At 50.1% G+C, this 20,789-nt stretch overlaps 1 long non-coding RNA gene across 1 annotated transcript in view; it reads right to left on the bottom strand.

Annotated features, from left to right (window-relative positions):
- Positions 1-1,489: 1,489 nt before the first annotated feature.
- The window catches only part of LOC306816666, a 33,998-nt gene continuing 14,698 nt past the window's right edge, over positions 1,490-20,789 (bottom strand). The window contains exon 3 of the long non-coding RNA XR_013777743.1: positions 1,490-1,735. This is a non-coding gene — a long non-coding RNA (uncharacterized lncRNA). The remainder of the gene's footprint in view (positions 1,736-20,789) is intronic.

The raw sequence follows: 20,789 nt of genomic DNA, 5'->3' as shown, positions 1-20,789 counted from the left end.
TTCTCACTAGTGCTGCCCCCTTGTGGAAAAAAACAGGTACTTCAGCCCCACCCCCCTTAGTAGTGCTGCCCCCTTATGGACAAAATCGGTACTGACCACCCACCCCCAGTAGTGCTGTCCCTTTGTGGACCAAACTGCTACCGCCGGCCACCCCCTTCAGTAGTGCTGCCCTCTTGTGGACAAAAACGGTACTGCAGCCTCTTTACATGTAGTGCTGTATCCTTGTGGACAAAACCGGTACTGCAGCCCCCCACCCCTAGTAGTGCTGTCCCCCTGTGGACAAAACCGGTACTGCAGCCCCTCCCAGTATAGCTGTCCTTTTGTGGATAAAACCAGTACTGCAGCCCGCTACCCCCCCCCCCCCTTCTTCAGCAGTGCTGCTTCCTTGTGGACAAAACTGGTACTGCAGCCCCTCTCCCTAGTAGTGCTTTCACCTTGTGGACAAAACAGGTACTGCAGCCTCCACCCCCCAGAAGTGCTGCCCCCTTGTGGAAAAAAATGGCACTGCAGCTCCTCCCCCCAGTAGTGCGGCTTCATTGTGAACAAAACCGGAACCACGGGCCCACCTCCCTCACGTGTGCCCCCTGTGCACTGCCTTGTCCTGTGGAGTTTACATTAATGAGCTGCATTGATTATTAGAAGCAGCAGAAAATGATACTGTGAAAATGTCCAACAGCACATCCTGTGAGCTCCAACAAACACAAATGGGGCTCTACAGAACTCCCTGGCCTTGGATTATCTGCCTGCTGGCCAAGGAGGAGCCTGGGCTGCCATGGGACAGGAATGTTGCACTTCTGTCAGTGATGAGTTTGAAGTCCAACAGTCATGAATCACCTCGATAGAAAGAGCAGTAGAAGAGTGGTAGGAAGAAGAGAATTCTTCTTGGTGAGATTGGCTCCATGGCCGCCAAACTGGAGACTGCTGGGAAATGCATTTGTGGCAGCCACTGCAGTCATTGCAGTGTGAGCACTTGGTGTGTTATGATCCCATGTTAGAGCTGTTGTGACACTTTGTGCTGGGAAATGGAGCATTGAGACTTGTCTCAAAAGAGACACAGTCTCAAGAAACAGTGGGGATTTGATAAACAGAAGAGAGTAGCAACTACTTAGGCATGTTTTAGAAGGAATGTGACTTACCACTCTGAGTAATGAACTTGAACAGCACTTAATTGAGAACAAGAGGCAATGCCTTTATGCCTCCTACCTGTATGTAAGATTCAGTTATTGAAAGAATTGTTATGAAGGTTGTAGTTCATGCCTTGGTCAAGGCACTGATTGAAGTACCAAGGCCTGAGCACCAGGACCTGAGCCAAAGGTGACCTCTAGATGAACCTTCCAACCAAATGTCATCTTTTTATCTGCTCATTAATGAGGCATTTTAGCAATATGATCTGTCTATCTCTGCATTGGTGAGACATGGATTTACCTTTGTGTATTTAGAAACCAAACAAGGTCCCATCTGGCTTTGTTTGGGGGTGTTTGGCCAAAGTCAACTCCCTTGGTTCTTCCTTGAGCCCTGGCCAGGCTTCGGGAGAAACCAAACCAGGGAATGAAACCAGCTGTTCCTGCACTAGCAGTGCTGTCAGTTTGTTTATTCATCACTGTCAGAGCTGGGCCCTCTCTCAGCAGGGTTGGAAGCCTCAGCTGTGGCTGGAGGCACCTGCAGGAATTCCCAGTGTCCAGGAGTGGCTCTGCAGCCCTTGGCTGTGACAGCTTCCCCCAGCTGATGTGTGCACCTGGGTGATGGCAAAGTCTGGGGGGAACTGGGGATGGATTTTTGTAAATCACTGTGGGCAATATTTGGTAGTGATGATTGGGTGCATTGCTGAGCTTCTCCTTTTGTAATTCTTTGCTAACAAATATCTGTTTTACTGAGATTCTCCTTGTGTGATTCTTTGCAGTTTTGCATTTTATAAATGACACCATTCCTTCAGTTGGTGTCTGTGTCCTTGGTGCTGACCCTACCCACTGGTGAAACTGAGTCCCACCCTGCCTAAGTGTTTCCTGGGAAGACAGATGACAACCAGGACAATGAAGAAGAAAACAAAAGTGAAGATGATGACGACAAAACATATAATGATGAAGATGATGAAGATGAACACTAAGATTATGGAGAATACCAAAAATAATTTCAAAATACATATAAGAAGAATGGTCGTATGGATTTAAAATGAGAAGAATAGTCATAAGAATTTAAGAATTCATAGATGATTAGGAATCAGAATAGGAATAAGAATAGAAATAAGAATAAGTATAAGAATTAAGGAACACATAGAAGAAGCAGAGAAGAATAGATACAATAGCATATAACAAGTAGTTAGAATAGCTAAGAAGAGCAGGTAGAAACAAAGAGAATTATAAAAAGAACGATAATTTAAGAATACAGAAATGATAATAAAATTGAATGAACAAAAAAAGTCTAGCAAATTTGTTTTTATTACATATTGTGTATTAATATTACAGTATATGATACAAATACATGAATATACAATATATTGTAATATTGATACTTAATAATTTCCCGGTCACATGAATTCCCTGGGCACTCTGTGCCAGGCCCTGCCCATCCTCCCAGGCAACAATTCCTTTCGAAATCCCCTCAGGGCTGATTCCCTGGAGCCAGGCCGGGTGTGTTCTCAGCAGCCCTGCCTGCCCTGAGCACCCTGTGCAGGCCGGGAGGGGTTTCCCCGGTGCAGCCCCAGTGAGGCAGCAGCAGCTCTGTGCTGTTCCTGACACATCCCTGTGGCAGCAGCTGCACGGGGCTGTGCAGCCAAAGAGCCAGAGCAGCGCACACAGCACTGCAGCAGCAGCGCAGCTCTGGGGCTGGGCTGATCCTGCTGCCTGAAGAACATGAAAAAAAATATGTATAGAATAATATTAGATACTTTAAATACATATTAGAAACAAGAAGAAAAAAAGTAGAAAGAACAAGGAGAGTAAGAGTAAGAATAATAATTGAATAATTCACAAATGATAACATTTTATTAATAATGTAGGGACAGCCCCAGGATCTGTACCCTGGCACAGGGACAGCACCCAAGAAGTGGCTGGAGCTGTGCCAGGAGGGATTTAGGTTGGATTTTCGGGCAAGTTTCTCCCTGCAATGGGTGCAGGGCACTGCCCAGGCTCCCCAGGGATGGGCACGGCCCCGAGGCTGCCAGAGCTGCAGGAGCGTTTGGAGCCTGGGCAGCGCCCTGCTGGCGAAGTGGGAAGTAACAGGGAACAAACTGGAACAGGGAATACAACAAACTGGATTTAAGGAAGGGAATACAACAACCGGATTAAAGAATGAACTGGGGTCATACAGAACAGTGTATCAAACGATAAGGTAAGTGACAATTCCAACTCTCTAACAACCCTCATTTACAACCTTCAGGAGAGATCGTTTATCACAGTGCTGCAGCTCAATATTAAATCTGTTTTTTGCTGATCCCATGCTGGGGATTTTTTAAATGCTCTCAGCCCCTGGCTCATAACAGGGTGAAGGAGCCCTGGCCCAGGCTCTGGCCCTGGGCACACGGGGACGCTGCCGGGGAGTCCCTGTCCCCCTGTGCCACCCCAAGGGCCCAGCCCCTGTCCCCGTGTCAGGCTCTGGGGTCGATCTCACGGAACATCCTCTGGGGGAGGCTGCGGTATGGGGGGCGGGGGGACTTGGGGGGGACAGGGGACCACCCTGTGCATGAGCAGTGTTGGACTGTGAGGGGGGAACGCGGAAGAGTGACCTCCCCAGTGACCTCACACAGCCCTGGGATGTCACACAGCTCTGTGATGTCACACAGCATCCTATGATGTCACACAGTACCCTATGATGTCACACAGCCCCTGTGATGTCACACAGCACCCTATGATGTCACACAGTCATTGTGATGTCACACAGCCCTGTGATGTCACAAAACCCATGTGATGTCACACAGTCCTGTGATGTCACACAATCCTTGTGATGTCACACAGCCCCCAGTGATGTCACATGGCCACATGTGCTGTCACACAGCCCCTGTGATGTCACACAGCCCCTGTGATGTCATACAGCACCCTGTGATGTCACACTGCCCTTTGATGTCATATAGCCCCTGTGTTGTCACACAGCCTCTGTGATTTGTGAAGTCACAGTCATTGCTGTGATGTCACAATCTGCCCTGGGATGTCACACGGCCATTCTGTGATGTCACAGCCTGCTCCAGGATGTCACAGCCCCTCTCTGATGTCACATAGCCACCCTGTCATGGCAGAACACACTCTCTGATGCCACAGCCTTCTCTGGGACATCACACAGCTGCTCTGTAATGTCACAGTCTGCTGTCTGATATCACAGAGCCACCCTCTATGATGGCACAGTCTCCTCTGTGACCTCACTGCCCTCTCTATGGTGTCACACAACCGTCCAGTGCTGTCACAGCCCACTCAGCAATATCACAGCCTGTTCTGTGATGTCACAGCCCAATCTGTGACCTCACACTACCTACCCTGTGCTGTCACACAGCCCCTTTCTGACATCACAGCTGCTCTCTGGCTCCATGACACAGCCACAGAGGCGCTGCTGTGCCACAGCCCCCTCTGGGACTGCTGAGCACCTGTGAGCTCTGCCTGTGCCCTGCTCGTGTCCCTGCCATGCCCTGGCAATGCCCCAGCCCTGGGCACAGGGCTCTGCCAGCTTTTCATCAGATGAGCCCGTTCCGAGTGCACCGCCTGAGCTTTCTGCTTTTGCAGCCGAGGGAGACTCTCCTGCAGCCAGGAGATTGCAGTTAGGGACACACACCCAATGGGCAAGAACTCAAACTCTCCAGCAGAACCCCTGGATCTCCACAGGATGTTTTTTCTGTCCCACTCTTCATTCCTTCTTGGCTGGAATTGTGCAGTTGCACTTTCTTCCTCCTCTAGAAGTGCCGTGAGTGGGCAAAACCTGGTGAGCGGGCCGTGTTCCTAAGGCAGTGCAGCCTGGAGCTGATGGATGGAGAATTGCCCTTCTGCACCTCCAAACCAGAGCAAAAGCTGTAAGTGGGACTGTCCATCTTTAAGAAATCAGTGACAATTTAAAGGAAATGTGCACGTCATTTGAAGGGTGAGAAGATTCTAAAGGATTTGGTGGTTTACAGAGTTTAGTTTCCCAGGCCTGCTTGAAGCTGCAGAAAGCAATTTCCTCTTGCTTCAACCACAATTTAAAATAATAATTTTGGAAATAAACCCCAAAATTGTTTTAAAAAGTCTGTTGAGGTCAGTAAGATGGACCCATGCCATCAGCACATTTACAAAGTAAATAGCAGTTCTTGTTTTAAAAAAATCAGTTACCCCTTTATCCAAAGGTGTGAACTGTTTTTCTCCAAGACCTTCATATTGTTTTGATCTTTCACATTTTTTCTGTGGTTTTTCCTTTTATTTTTTCTTTTCCTCAAACCAGAAAACATGCCATAAAAAAGAGTGTCCTTGGCTCCTGGTTCCCGTGTGGAGCAGCTACTTCCCGATGGCTGAACTGCTCAGGCAGAGCCCGGCAGCTCCTGGCCCTGCAGGGCTGAGGCTTTTCCCCTTGCTGGGCACAGACTGATGGAGCAGCACTGCTGAACACGGGCACACACAGAGGGAGCAGGAGCAACTGCCTTTGCCCACCTGCAGCTCCAAGGGCCAAACTCTGAGCAGACAGGGCTGGAAGAGACTCATAGCCTCCTTGTTTGCTGTGCTACCCCACTTGTGCCCAGCCCAACTCTGTGTGGGGCAGAGGAAGAACAAGGGACAACTCCCTCCCAGCCCCCAGCCCAGGGACCCCTCTGGCCCTGGGGCTTGGGGCACTGTCAGTGCCCGCTGCTCCAGCCACTGCTTCTGCTGGCACTGACATCAACACCCAAACTGTGGCTGATCCCGAGGGAGCAGCAGTGCCTGGATCTGATCCCTGACTCTGGGACAGGGCTGCACAAATGACCCCACAGCAGCAGCAGCAGCAGCACATGGAGCTGACTTTCAGCACAGCCCCTGCCACTCTTCCCTCCTGTGTGCAGTGGTGTCACAGCAGCCTGGGGCACCTGGGAGCCCCCAGTGCCAGCAGGGACTCAAGATGGCAGCCCTGGGCTCCTGGAGGTTGTGCAGAGAAAAGAAGTGGGGACTCCCTCTCCATGTGGAGCTTCCAGATGGAAAAGGCTGCTGTGAGCAGGCAGCTCCAAGGACAGAGAAAGGAGGGACTGGAGCCCTTGATCTGTGCCAGTTCCACATTCCTGGGCAGCAGCCACTGAGCACAGGGGAAACAAAGGGCACAGCAAGAGGGACAAAACCAGTCAAGGTCAGAGACTGGGAAGAGCCAGACCTGGGAACAGAAGGAGCAGCTGCTGCACTGCTGTCCAAGTTTAGGACAAATTTGGGGAAAGACCTCCAAAGGAGCTGCCCCCTCCATGCCCCAACAATTCCTTCCTTCACCGGGCTCAGAAAGAATTTTCTTCAGGGAAAAGTGAAAAAACTTATTTATTGACAAAAACACAAGAGAAACACTTCCCAGCACAGACCCAGATGACCAAAAAATTTTCACCGAGAGAGTGAGACAAACTCAGTTGATCTTTGCTGGGAAGGGTGGCAGAGCTTCTTTGGCAGACTTCCAGAGGCAGTCTCTGAAGTTCAGATTTGTCTCCTCTGAAGCCGGTGCAAATCTTGGGGATGAGGGGAAGAAGGGAGAGAGGGAGAGGGGCAGCCGGGGGCAAGCAAAAGCAGCAGGGGCAGCAGCAGCAGCGGCGGCAGCAGCGGCGGCAGCAGGGCCAGCAGAAACAGCAGCCTAGATAAAACAGCCTGGGGGAGGGGCCGGCAGCTCCATGGCGGGGGCAGGGAGAGAAGCTAGTCACAACATCAACCCAGAACATTCCTCCCCTTATCCCATATCGTGATCATTGACACACGATTTGGATACACACTCACTAAACACAATATGAAAACTTCCTCTGACTTGCTCAAACCTTCAACACTTACACATTTCCTCTTTCTCACTTGCTCAGGCCTTTGTCACTTACACATTTCCTTCTATCTCATATTCATAAGATCTAGCATACAATGGTGGTAACACTCAACAATAATATTTGTGTATAATTTATCCTTTAATCAGATCTCCCTGAGGTACACAGCGGGTTGTTCCATCCTTCTGTATTATACACCAAGTATATCCTGGTCCTTGAGCAAAGGCAATCCCACTAATGGGTTTGCCTGTACTCGAGGCACGATGAATCCATACTGTCTTCCCTAGCAACCCTCTGACATGGGCCACTGGGACTTTGTCTCCATCTGTTACATTAAGGCACTCAGACTGGGTGGGACCTGCTCGGTTGGTGGAACCTTGAGTGTTGACTAACCAAGTGGCTTTTGCCAGGTGCTGCTCCCAGTTCTTGAGAGATCCCCAACCCAATGCCTTTAAGGTGGTCTTCAACAATCCATTGTACCTCTCCACTTTACCTGCAGCTGGTGCATGTTAAGGGATATGGTACACCCACTCAATACCATGTTCCCTAGCCCAGGTGTTAACGAGGTTATTCTTAAAATGAGTCCCATTGTCTGACTCGATCCTCTCAGGGGTACCATGCCTCCAAAGGACCTGCTTTTCCAGGCCCAGGATGGTGTTGCGGGCAGTAGCATGGGACACAGGGTAGGTCTCCAACCAGCCGGTGGTGACTTCCACCATGGTTAGCATGTTTGCCCTGGCGGGTCTGAGGCAGTGTGATATAGTCAATCTGCCAGGCCTCCCCATACTTGTACTTGGACCACCGTCCACCATACCAGAGGGGCTTCACCCGCTTGGCCTGCTTGATGGCAGCGCAAGTGTCACAGTCATGAATAACTTGGGTAATGGTGTCTATGGTAAGATCCACCCCTCGGTCTCGTGCCCACTTATAGGTGGCATCCCTACCCTGATGGCCTGAGGCATCGTGGGCCCATCGAGCCAAGAACAACTCTCCCTTATGTTCCCAATCAAAATCTATTTCCAACCCCCCTATCTTTGTAGTCTGATCTACTTGCTGGTTGTTTCGCTGCTCTTCATCAGCTCTGCTTCTGGGAACATGGGCATCTACATGGTGAACCTTGACAAGCAGTTTTTCTACCCGAGTGGCAATGTCTTTCCACTCATCAGCAGCCCAGATTGCTCTTCCTCTACACTGCCAGTTCACCTCTTTCCATTTCTTCAGCCACCCCCACAGAGCGTGGGCTACCATCCAGGAATCAGTGTACGAATAGAGCTTTGGCCACCTTTCTCTTTTGGCAATATTTAAGGCCAGTTGGATGACTTTGAGTTCAGCAAATTGACTAGATCCTTCTTCTCCTTCAGTAATCTCTGCAACCCATCGTGTAGGGCTCCATACAGCTGCTTTCCATCTCCGATTCGTCCCTACGATGCGACAGGAGCCATCAGTGAATAAAGCATAGCGTGCTTCCTCTGCTGGTAACTGGTTGTATGGGGGAGCTCCTTCAGCCCGTGTCACTGGTTCTTGTTCCTCATCTGCGACACCAAAACTTTCTTTTTTGGCCAGTTTGTAATTATTTCCAAAATCCCAGGGAAATTTAATTTTCCAATCTGGGCGTTCTGAGTGATAAGGGCAATCCACTTGCTCCACGTGGCACTGGTGGCATGATGGGTGGAGGGAACCTTTCCGCTGAACATCCACCCCAGCACTGGCAGTCGGGGTGCCAGGAGAAGCTGTGCTTCCGTACCAATCACTTCTGAAGCAGCTTGGACTCCCTCATAGGCAGCCAGGATTTCCTTCTCTGTGGGAGTGTAATTACCTTTGGACCCTCTGTAACTTCTGCTCCAGAATCCCAGGGGTCGGCCTCGGGTCTCGCCAGGCACCTTCTGCCACAGGCTTCAAGAGAAACCATGGCTCCCAGCTGCTGAGTAAAGTACGTTCTTCACATCTGGTCCCGTCCTGATTGGGCCAAGGGCTACTGCATGGGCAATCTCCTGTTTGATCTGGGTAAAGGCCTGCTGCTGTTCAGGGCCCCAGTGGAAATCGTTCTTCTTGCGGGTGACCTGGTAGAGAGGGCTCACAATCTGGCTGTACTCATGGATATGCATTCTCCAAAAGCCAATGGCACCTAGAAAAGCTTGTGTCTCTTTCTTGTTAGTAGGTGGGGACATAGCTGTAATCTTGTTAATGACATCAGTAGGAATCTGACGCCGTCCATCTTGCCACTTCACTCCCAGGAACTGAATCTCCCGAGCAGGTCCCTTAAGTTTACTCTTCCTGACGGCGAAGCTGGCTTCCATGAGAATTTGGATAATTTTTTCTCCTTTCTCAAGCACTTCTACTGCTGTGTTTCCGCATACGATGATATCATCAATATATTGTAGATGTTCCGGAGCTTCACCCTTTTCCAGTGCAGCCTGGATCAGTCCATGAGAGATGGTAGTGCTGTGTTTCCACCCCTGGGGTAGTTGGTTCCAGGTGTACTGCACGCCTCTCCAGGTGAAAGCAAATTGAGGCCTGCACTCTGCTGCCAAAGGAATGGAGAAGAATGCCCAAATAGTCCAGGCAAGGGGTTCAATTACTAGATACGCTCTGCCATCACAGTTGCTATTCCAAATGCCCATCTTAGTCCTTTTGGGTCCTTAAAATACCCTCTCTGAAGGTAATCTATGCCCAAAATACATGGGGCCTCTGGACCAGTCACAATAAGATGTTTCTTCCAATCATTTCCAGTTAAACTCACTTCTGCTTCCACCAGGGTGAAGTCCTGCAATCCACCTGTCACGCCAGCAATTGAAACAGATTCTGCTTCCATGTGTCTTGATGGAAGTATCGTACACTGTGCACCTGTGTCCATTAAAGCTTTATATTTCCGTGGTTTCGAAGTGCCAGGCCATCGAATCCACACGGTCCAAAAAACACGGTTCTCCCTTGCCTCACCCTGGCTAGAGGCAGGGCCCCTCTAAGGCTGTTGCTCCTTCTTCTCTGGGGCATACAGCTTAGAAGTTCCCTCAATTGGGTCAGACATGTCATTATCAGTATCACATTCGGCACTTTGGCTGCGAGAAACAGGAGCGGCTCTCCTTTTGGTGGAACTTCCTCCTTCAATCTTTCCTTCCTTCAAATCCTGAACTTGTTGTGCCAGAGTAGCTGTGGGATTCCCATCCCATTTCCTCATGTTGTCTCCAGAATCCTGAAAGAAAAACCACAACTCAGCTTAGGGAGTGTACCTCCTCTCCCCATTGGGGTAACGTCTGCGTTGGGTACCAGGGTTTCTAATCTGTACAGCTGAGATTTGGAGGAGGTCCTCCTTAATCTCCTCCCTGAGTCTGCGATGATTTTCCTCTATTTTATCTTCTAAGTTTTGCAAGCATGTTTCCACAGCTGCAATTCTAGCATGAGCCGGGCCATGTACTGCATCCGCATATGCACGAAGCTTCTTTGCCATATCGAGTACTGTCTCATACACCTCATCTCTCTTCATTATCGCTAGGGCAGATGCATATTCAGGTGGCCTAAGCCACACGAGTTTCCTCTACATCACTGGGGTACAAGGTACTAAATCTGGATTCTTAGTTGTTATATCATCTGAGAAAATGATCTCCACCACTGCCATCTCTCTCAGGATCCCTTGCCCTATGGTCTTCCATCATGTCTGCTGCATATACAGATCATCTGCACATAGGTACCTCTGTGCCACACTATCTAGGACCTGTGCCCAGAGGCTGTGAGGGTTAGTCCCCCTCATCATCCCTTGATCCATGACGGGATCATGTGACAGTGATCCCAGATGTCTCACCTCAGTGCCATCCAGGACAGCAGCCTCACCTGCCGCATCCCAAAGCCAGAGCAGCCAACTAATTATGGACTCATCAGGTCTTCTCGTATAATTTTTTCCTTAGAGTTATCATGGCATTTCTCTTTCAAATATTTTACCACCTCAGCTGCGTTCTGAATTTGCTCGTGTCAGAAGTCCCAAACTATAGGATCAGAAGATTTTTTTAAACTTTGGCCCAGGTCCTGCCATTTCCCACACCATTAAGGACACCTCTCATTTTGTTTTAAATCAGGAGTCACACCAGCACTTCTAGAAATCTCAGCCCTTATTGTATATAAACTGCAGACCATGTAAAGGAAGCTTACTAAATTAAATATCAGAAAGAGGATCTCTTCAGTATTCAGGGAAAACTGCACATTTCCTAATAAAGATGTAAAAAATTCAGAGGAAAGAAAAACAAAGGGTGAAAAGCCTCCTCCCCTGCTTCCCCTCTAACAAACTCAATGCATAACCAGATCCAGGATCCAGAAGATATGCCTGGAACCAATTCCAGCATCTTCATAAACCTCTTACAAGCCATTGCAGCCAAGGACAGCCCGATAAATTTTTTGGTCAGTATCCCTCTAGTACGAAAGCTACAGATAAGGGACAGGACTGGAGCTATTTCTGAATAGGAAAATAACCCCAGAGATCAGAGAGGTATTAAGACCTCAAAAAACCCTACTAACCAAACCCACATGCCAGCCTCCATCACATAAGACATTATAAATCTATACCAATGCACAGTTACAAAGTAATCAAGTTTTTCCACTTCCTCCTGCCCCACGTTGGGCACCAATAAATATTTGTCCTGGTTTGGGACAAAATTAGGGGAAAAATATCCCAAAGGAGACCCCCAGGAAACAAACCCCCAGTACTCCTCCCCCCTCCAACTACCGGCTTTTGGAAAACTTCCTCCAAGGGAAAAAGTGGGAAAAACTTGTTTATTTAGCAAACACACACAAAAAAGAAACACTGCCCAAGTTATTCTGGCAAGTTACTAGTCAAAATAAACCTTCCAAGCATGAACAGCACATGAGTTGGGGATACAAAGTGTTGTAACATCAACCCAGGACAGTGCTAGAAGCAAAAATGTAGATTTAAAGCTTAAAGCAGAGATGTATTTAGGTGAGAAATGTTTAGCTGTAGAGTTTAAGATATAGAAAGAGTAAAAGTAGTTGCAGAAGAGACAAAAAGTCTTAGACTAGGTCTGTGTGCCAGAACTTGATTGTCTAAGAAAGGTCACACTGCAATTCGACTAAATTTCTTAGTTTTGAATTAAAAATAAATATCTGTGTTGGCAGTGTTTTATTGGTGAATAAATCCTTAAAAGACCTTGTAGGCAGAAGTTTTGCAACTTCCGGCCATGCTCTTGACACTTGTAACTAGAACTCACTTTTTTGTAGAAGAAAAATCAACTGCACTTTGAAAAGCAACTGGAAGTCCTGTCTCCTGGCTGGGACCCCCAGAGACCCCTCCCATTGGCTTGGGGCAGTCTAGAAATGGGACTGGGGCCCCCAGAAACCCCTCCTATTGGCCAGGCCACCCGCAGAGACCCCTTCCTCTGCTTCTTGCAGGGCCTGACGGGGCTCCAGGAGAGCTGCGGAGGCACCGGGAGCACCTGGAGCTGCTCCCAAAATCCCGGTGTGACCCCGGCCCCTCCCCCACTCCACCCTCACACCTGCCTGCCCCACCCTACCTTGGGCATAAGCCACGCCCTTTTTGGGATCCTCCTCCTCCTGACCAATCAGATCACTCGGTCACGCTGTGGCCACGCCTCCTCATTGTTACCTCACAATGTGGGACATTGGCTGCTCCGCCCCCACGCTTGTTCCTCGATGCCTATTGGCTAAAGAGAAAAGGGGCAGGGCTTGCTCCGGGTATATAAAGAGCCGCGGTGGCTCGAGTTGGGAGCAGCGGCGGCGGCGGGAGGAGGAGACCTCAGGAGAGGAGCCCCGAGCAGCGCCGGGAGGAGACCCCAGCCGTGACTTCGCTCCATGGAGACCACCCCCTTCCCCCTGCCCCCAGCCCACCCCAAGGTACGCACAGAGACACCCCAGCTCTTCTCAATATTAGGTGGAGGATGGGGATGGCCGACCCCACCGCAGAGCAGCGAAACGGCAACAAAGGGCGCGGAGACCCCAGCAGAGACTCCTCCGCTCCATGGGGCGCACCCCCGCCCACACCAAGGTAAGCACGAACCACAGAGACCAGCCTGCCCCCTCCCAGTAATGGGAAGCGGGCGGAGATGTCCTGACCCCTTATTACCACAGTGGGCGAGGACGGAGATGAACCCGCTGCCCCCTCGTAGTGGGGAATCAGCAAGGAAGGGCACGGAGACCCCAGCAGAGACTCCTCTGCTCCACGGAGAGCACCCCACCCACACCGAGGTAAGCACAGAGACCACCCGGCCCCCTCCGTGGCAGAGAAGGACGGACATGACCTGACCCCCTCATTCCCATAGTGGGTGAGGACGGAGACGATCCCGCTCCCCCAATAGCGGAGGACTGGCAACGACAGGGGCGGAGACCCCACTGGTGACTCCGCTCCACGGAGACCCCCCAGCCCACAGCAAGGTAAGCACAAACAGAGACCACCCGGCCCTCTCCCAGTAATGGGAAGTGGGCAGAGATGACCCTGTTGCCTTAATCCCCACAGTGGGCGAGGGCGGAGATGATCCAGCCCCCGCTTAGTGGAGGAGCTGCAACGAAGGGCGCGGAGACCCCACCAGAGACTGCTCCGCTCCACGGAGATCCCCCCACCCACACCAAGGTAAGCACGAACCACGAACGGAGACAGCCCGGCCCCCTCCCAGTAATGAGAAGCAGGTGGAGATGTCCTGACCCCTCATTCTCGCAGTGGGCGAGGACGGAGATGAACCCGCTGCCCCCTCGTAGCAACGAAGGGCACGGAGACCCCACCAGAGACTGCTCCCCTCCACAGAGACCCCCCCAGCCACACCGAGGTAAGCACGAACCACAAATGGAGATGGCCCAGCCCCCTCCCAGTAAAGAGAGGAGGATGAAGACGACCTGACCTTCATCCCTACAGAACGCTCCGGACCCTCTAGTAGGGCAGAAGGGGCAACGAGGGGCACGGAGACCCCACCAGAGACTGCTCCGCTCATGGAGACCACCCTGCCCACAGCAAGGTAAGCACGAGCAGAGACCACCCGGCCCCTCCCTGTTACTGGAAGAAGACGGGGATGACCTGACTCCTCATTTCCACACAGGACAAGGGTGGAGACCATCGGACCCCTCTGTCCCGGGGCAGGACCAACACCATCGGACCCCTCCATCCCGGGGCAGGGCTGACACCATCGGACCCCTCCTTCCGGAGGAGGACCGAGACCGCCCGGCCGCCACCCACTAGGGGTGGAGGTTTGAGTAGACCCGCTACCTCCTTAGTTGGGGGACGGAGAAGAGCCCGGACCCCCCCCCAATCACGGGGCTGAGGATGGGATGGCCTGGTCCACACCCACTAGGGGTGGAGGCTTGGAGTAAACCCTAATCCCTCTGTATCTGGAGGAGGGAGAAGAAAAGGATCCTTATCGCGACCAAGGTGATGATGATGAAGCCCCAGCTCTTCCATAGCGGAGGACAGAGACGACCCTGGTCCCCCTCAGTAAGGTGAGGAGGATGGAGGCCACCTGGTGCCCCCAAGTGGAAAGATGAGACCCGAGAGGAGGAGACGGACAGTGACCCCCACCCCTCGTGGCAGGAGGACGGAGACCCTCTGTCACTCTTCCAGGGTGAGAAGGATGGAGACCCTCGATGGGCAGGGATACTTCCCTAGAGCCCCTCCAGGCATCCCCCGGGCCGAGAGGGACAGAGACCTGTTGAGCATTCCCCAAGCTCCAGGCAGCATCAATTTAGCAGAAATAATTTTACAACACATTTAAAAATCTCTTCATGCTTTGGCTGATATTGACTCTCCCAAGGAGTCCCTTGAGATGAAAATGCAAATGAATCACAACCCCTCCCCTGGGGTGAGGAGCAGGGATGGCCCAGGCTTGTTTCCACCCTTGTCATACTTGGGGAGTGCTGGGGGGACTCTACCCCTGTATTGTGGGGAGATCAGTAGGGGCTGGGGGTGATTTGTCCTTCTCCTCCTGGGGATTCAGTGCCCCTGGGGCTGTGGGAGATGCTTCTGGGGTTTGGGGATGGGGGTGTGTCTGTTGCTGTCATGCTGGGGGATTCTCAGGAGGTGACCCCTTGATGGGAGGAGGGAGACGGGGACCATCCAACCCCCCTTTATGGGAAGAGGATGGAAAGGAAGAGCGATAAAATGGAGAGTAACCCTCCCTGGGCCTCCTCAGATCTGAGGCCCCCAACTCCCCAGCATGAGAGCAACAGACACCCCAGACCTCCCAAACACTTCCCAAAGCCAGAAAGATGGGCTTTGAACTGAGCAGCCAGGGGCAACAGCTGAATTAAGATAATTTAGCTCATAATTTGGCTTTTGGCTGCTGATAATTCAGCTGATCATAATTTGGCTCAGTTTGGCTTTTGGCTGCTGCTAATTCAGCTGATCATAATTTGGCTCATAATTTGGCTCAGTTTGGGTTTTGGCTGCTATTAACTCAGTTGATCATAATTTGGCTCATAATTTGGCTCAATTTGGCTTTTGGCTGATAATAATTTGGCTGATCTTGACTCTCCCAATGAGGCACTTGCAATGAAAATGCAACTAAACCACAGCCCCCCCAGCGGGGAGCACAGGACAGCCCAGAGATCACTTCCATCCCTATCACACTTTTGTTGAGCCTTGAAGTGATGGCCAGGCTTCAAGGCTGCAATTGTGAGTTAAGAGGCACAGGCACACCCCCCAAGTCCTTCTAAAGTGTCTTCCAGTGTGAGATGGACAGAGACACCTCGAGTAGTTCCCAGGTTCTGGATGAAATTAAAATAAGTGACAGAGATCTGACAACTCATAACAGGCTTGGACTGATTATTTATTAAAGTGTGAACAAGGTCAAATTCCAAGAGTGGTATGGGGTTTGTTTAATGGTAAATGTCAGGTTGAGGGAGAGGGGAAGAAAAGCAAGAGAGTGGCAGAGAGATTAAGCAGAAAAATCCAGGGCTGATTCTCAGCACAGCTCTGGGCTTGGCTTTTTGGATTCATCCTTCTCCCTCAGCCTTGTGCTGCCAGAATGGGCAAAAAGTCCTTCCTGGCAATGGCTGAGGACTTAGGAAGGGACTGGACTTGGGGCTGGGGTGGGAGTTAGACTTGGAATTGGGGTTGGCTGTGAGGTCAGGGTTAAATGTGGGATTTAGTTTAGGAAGGGGCTGGAACTGGGGCTGGGTTTGGGGTCAGCATTAACCCTAACCCAGCCCCATTTCTGGGGTGCCCAGATCCAGGGGAGGGGTCTCTGAGGGTCCCAACCCCATTTCTGCTGGTCCCAGACCCAGGAGAAGGAAAAAGTGGGAAAAGCTTGTTTATTTAGCAAACACACAAAAAAAGAAACATTCCCCAAGTTACTCTGGCAAGTTACTAGTCAAAACAAATCTTCCAAGCATGAACAGCACACGAGTTGGGGATACAAAGCACTGTAACATCAACCCAGGACAGTGCTAGAAGCAAAAATGTAGATTTAAAGCTTAAAGCAGAGATGTATTTAGGTGAGAAATGTTTAGCTGTAGAGTTTAAGATACAGAAAGAGTAAAAGTAGTTGCAGAGGTGACAAAACATCACAGACTAGGTCTGTATGCCAGAACAGGATTGGCTAAGAAGGGTCACACTGCAATTAGACTAAATTTCTTAGTTTTGAATTAAAAATAAATATCTGTGTTGGCAGTGTTTTATTGGTGAATAAATCCTTAAAAGACCTTGTAGGCAGAAGTTTTGCAACTTCCAGCCATGCTCTTGACACTTGTAACTAGAACTCACTTTTTTTGTAGAAGAAAAATCAACTGCACTTTGAAAAGCAACTGGAAGTCCTGTCTCCTGGCTGGGACCCCCAGAGACCCCTCCCATTGGCTTGGGGCAGTCTAGAAATGGGACTGGGGCCCCCAGAAACCCCTCCTATTGGCCAGGCCACCCGCAGAGACCCCTTCCTCTGCTTCTTGCAGGGCCTGACGGGGCTCCAGGAGAGCTGCGGAGGCACCGGGAGCGCCCGGAGCTGCTCCCGAAATCCCGGTGTGACCCCGGCCCCTCCCCCACTCCACCCTCACTAAAGCGGCGGCAGCAGCAAGCAGCAGCAGCAGCAGGCCAGCCAAACCACCAGCCTAGATAAAACAGCCTGGGGGAGGGACCGGCAGCTCCATGGCGGGGCAGGGAGAAGAGCTAGTCAAAACATCAACCCATAACAAGCTGGAGTTTGTCCCTAAGAACCGTCGGAGAGCACAAAGAGATCCCGCAGGTCGCCTCCAATATGTTCATGTAAGTATTGACACATATTCAGGTGCAGTTTATGCCTCTGCCCACGCAGGAGAAAAGGCTGTTCATGCCAAAGAACACCTAGTGCAAGCCTTTTCAGTGCTGGGGATCCCTAGGGAAATTAAGCAATAATGGCCCAGCATATGCATCCAAGAAGTTCTTAGAATTTGTCCAGCCTTGGGGAGTGGAACATAAAACTGGCATTCCCCACTCACCCACAGGCCAAGGTGTGATGGAGCGTGCCCATCAGACACCCAAGCAGGTCCTGGAAAGACAGAGCAGTTCAAATGTGTGGATGTCTTAACAGCAGAAGCTCTGCAAAACCATGTTTACTATCAATTTTCTAAATTGTTCATTTGAAAATATGAGTGCACTTGTGGTATGTCACTTTAACAGTGGTAATCAGTTCAAATTGTCCCAGCATCCACCAGCCTTGATTAGGGACCCAGAAACTTGGGAAACCCAGGATCTCTGTGAGCTCCTTACCTGGGGATATGGTTATGCATGCGTAGCCACTCCCTCGGGCCCTCGCTGGATTCCCCAGAAGTGGGTGAAACCTTTTGTTCCAAAAAATCCAGCTCCAGCAGAAGGAGAGGAGAAGCAAGTAGCCATTGCTTCAAAAAGAAGACGCCACTGGAAGGAGGACAGAAAATCTTCCCAAGATGTGGCTACATTCCAGCAGACACAGAGACTTTTAGCAAGCTTTAAAAATGTTTGTTTTTCCTTTTAGAGAAAACCTGATGCATTTCTTTTAACTTTGTTAAACAAAAAATGGGGAGATGTTGTATTTCACTGATTGAGATCGAGAATAATGTTTTGTACTGAACTCCGCTAAATTCTGTGAAGTTGGTTCAGCCCTCCCTTAGCCCCTCCCCGCCAGGTCAGCCCTACTGGCTGCAACTCAGTTTCCCCTCCCCTGACCTAATATTAGAAATTCCTCACCACTCCTTTGTTTGCCCTCTTTTTCCCCTGGACCCCTTCAGGAATAAAGCTTGGATTATCCTGGGAAGAAGAGCTCCCTTGGTCTTTTGCTTTCTCTATGCCAAATTCCCTCCATCTCTGACTCAGAGCTAGCCAGAAGAATGGTCAGAGTGGGGAGGATCACGGCACTGCAGCACCATCAGACTCTCCCTCTTTAAAGCAGGGGGAGGGTTGAGGGTTTCTCACCAGCTGAGGAAAAGTGCTCCTTCAGCATCTCGCCCATCTCCTTCACTAGAACCCCCATCCACTCCAGGTGGTTCCTTTCTGCGGTGGGCTGTGGGGCATGGTCAGGGCCTGGGGCAGCATCCTTAAACTCTGGGGCAGCATCCCTAGTCTTTGGGGCAGGGTCTGGCTCTGGGGCAGCATCAGGCTTTAGGGCAGCATCCCTATTTCCTGGGTTAGGTATCAGGGTTGTTATCCCAGTCAATCCCCCCTTATCTTTGAATGCTAAATAGAACAGGCCTATCAGCAACACCAGTCACTGTGTGATATCATTAGCATTTAAATTGGATCTGAACTCCTTGAAAACTACTGGGGGGAACTGAAAAAACTGGGTGATGGGTTGGGGGAAGATTTCCCCTGCTGTCACTTCCTCTCAGTAAGTGCCATTATTGAAGTAACTCCAAAACCACACACTTAGATTGTGATAACTCGAGATCCATGTGACTATGTTCCAGAGAAAGTTAAAAATCCATCAGTGCCTCACCTGATCAACCCACCAAACAAATCAGATAATAGCTACAGTAATTTTGGTGAGGGGACGAATGTTCAAATAAGGGTTTGCAAATGGGAGAGATGTACCTCTGATCACATGGAGCCCAAGCCAGATTAAGCTGGACAATATGGTGCCACCTAACACAAAACCTTAGTTAACTCAAGAACTGTTATTCCTTTTTTCACCCTGCTCTCAATGCCCTCAGGCCCCACTGTCGGCACCAAAATCTGTCCCGGTTTGGAGGACAGGTATTTGTCAAGAAAGGCAGGAGCTCCTTCCAGGATGGAGAATGTAAACCCCCTCCCTCCTAATTGTTATAATTTTGCAATCAGGGGCTCTCAGGCAGAGGTATGGGGGTAGGAGTAACAGCTCTTTACTAATATATCTAACCAGACAAACAAAAACAACAGCAGCTATGAAAATTAACAACAAACAGAACAGCAACTCAGCTCCAGTCCTTTTTGGCCACAGACACTTTTCCTGTGCTCAGTGCCAGTGGTGGGTGCAGGGCAGGTCCCACGCAGCTGTGGAAGGCTGGGACAATGTCAGCAATGTCCCAGGTGGGAGAAGGGATGGAGGAAGGACTCCCCGCTCACCACAGGGGTTGTGGCACTCAGCTGCATGTGCAGAGGCAGCAGCTGGAGAGGGGCAGGCAGCAGTGCAGTGTCCCACAGCAGAGAACCTGGCTCCTGGTGTTGGGATGGCGGGGGTGGAAGTGAGCAGCCCCCAGACATCTTCCTCCAGCCCCACCAGTGAGCACAAGGGCCAGACCCTGCCCAGCTACTCCCCATCTCTTCTGTCACTTGCCATCATGAGCTAGGGTGCAGCACAACAAGCTTCCTTAGCATCATAACAGGGAAAATTCCACAGAGAGAAAAAGGAAGGGAACAAACCCCAACCCCCAACACAGCCACAGCAGCCTTAGTTCAAGGGCCCCTGTTTAGATCAGGGTCTGCAAATGGGAGAAATATAGCCAAGACCACGTGCCACCTGAACCAGGGCAAGCCAGACCACATGATGCCACATAATGAGGTTTTATATCCAGCACACAGAGCCCATAGTGAGGATATTTAACTGCAACAAAAATTGGTTAAATTGCAAAGCGAAACAGCAAATGGAGAACCTTGTGAAAATTTTACTAAAAAAAGTGGGGCAGAATCATCCCTCTCCCCACTCCAACATGTGAGGTGTTACATAGGGTGTATTAGAGCACTGGGGTGTGCTTGCTAGTCTAGACAAATCAGCTGGGAGATCAAGTATTTGATAATTTCATTAGAAAAACATGGTCAACTGATGCAGCCCTGGCTGGAGGGAGTGCTCAAAAATGGGGAAAAGATAGAAAGACACCAGAACAAATCCTATAACACCATGGACCAGCCCCTGGGAACCTTAATGAATTCACATGAGGAGAAAAAATAACCACCAATATTTTGTGCAGCATAAGTAGATTAAAAACGAAATATTATTCTCATTCTTACTATTATGATTAATATTCATACTATTATTATTGCTGAAGTTGTTGCTGTTATTACTGCTATTATTATGATTATTGCTATTCCTTATATGTACTAAGGAATATATTATCAGTCCTCAAAATAACAATCAATTGGCCACCTGTAGCTCCTGATCTTCCTGCTGACAAATCCAGGGAAATGAAGAACAGGACATTTCACCATGGGATGGGATCACATTACCTATTCACAGAAGAAGGAGAAGTTTGTGGAAAATTAAATGACTCAAACTGCTGTTTCCAAAGAGATGATAACTGAGAAGTGGTAAAACAGGTCACAAAGGAAACAAGAAAGTAGATCATGCACCAGTCCAAACAGGGACAGAATGGCAATGGGACACGTTTTCGTGCTTCCCTGGCAGACCATGGGTTAAATGAATGCTGTTCCTCCTCTGATGTGCTGCAGCAACTCTCATCTTTTCCCATGCAGACACCTTGCTGAGTGCAGCTCATTCAGCAGCTGAGCAAG

The sequence above is a fragment of the Erithacus rubecula genome (genome assembly GCF_903797595.1).
Source record: "Erithacus rubecula genome assembly, contig: scaffold_794_arrow_ctg1, whole genome shotgun sequence".
In the NCBI taxonomy this organism is placed as follows: domain Eukaryota; kingdom Metazoa; phylum Chordata; class Aves; order Passeriformes; family Muscicapidae; genus Erithacus; species Erithacus rubecula.
This window is presented reverse-complemented; position numbering and strand designations above follow the sequence as displayed.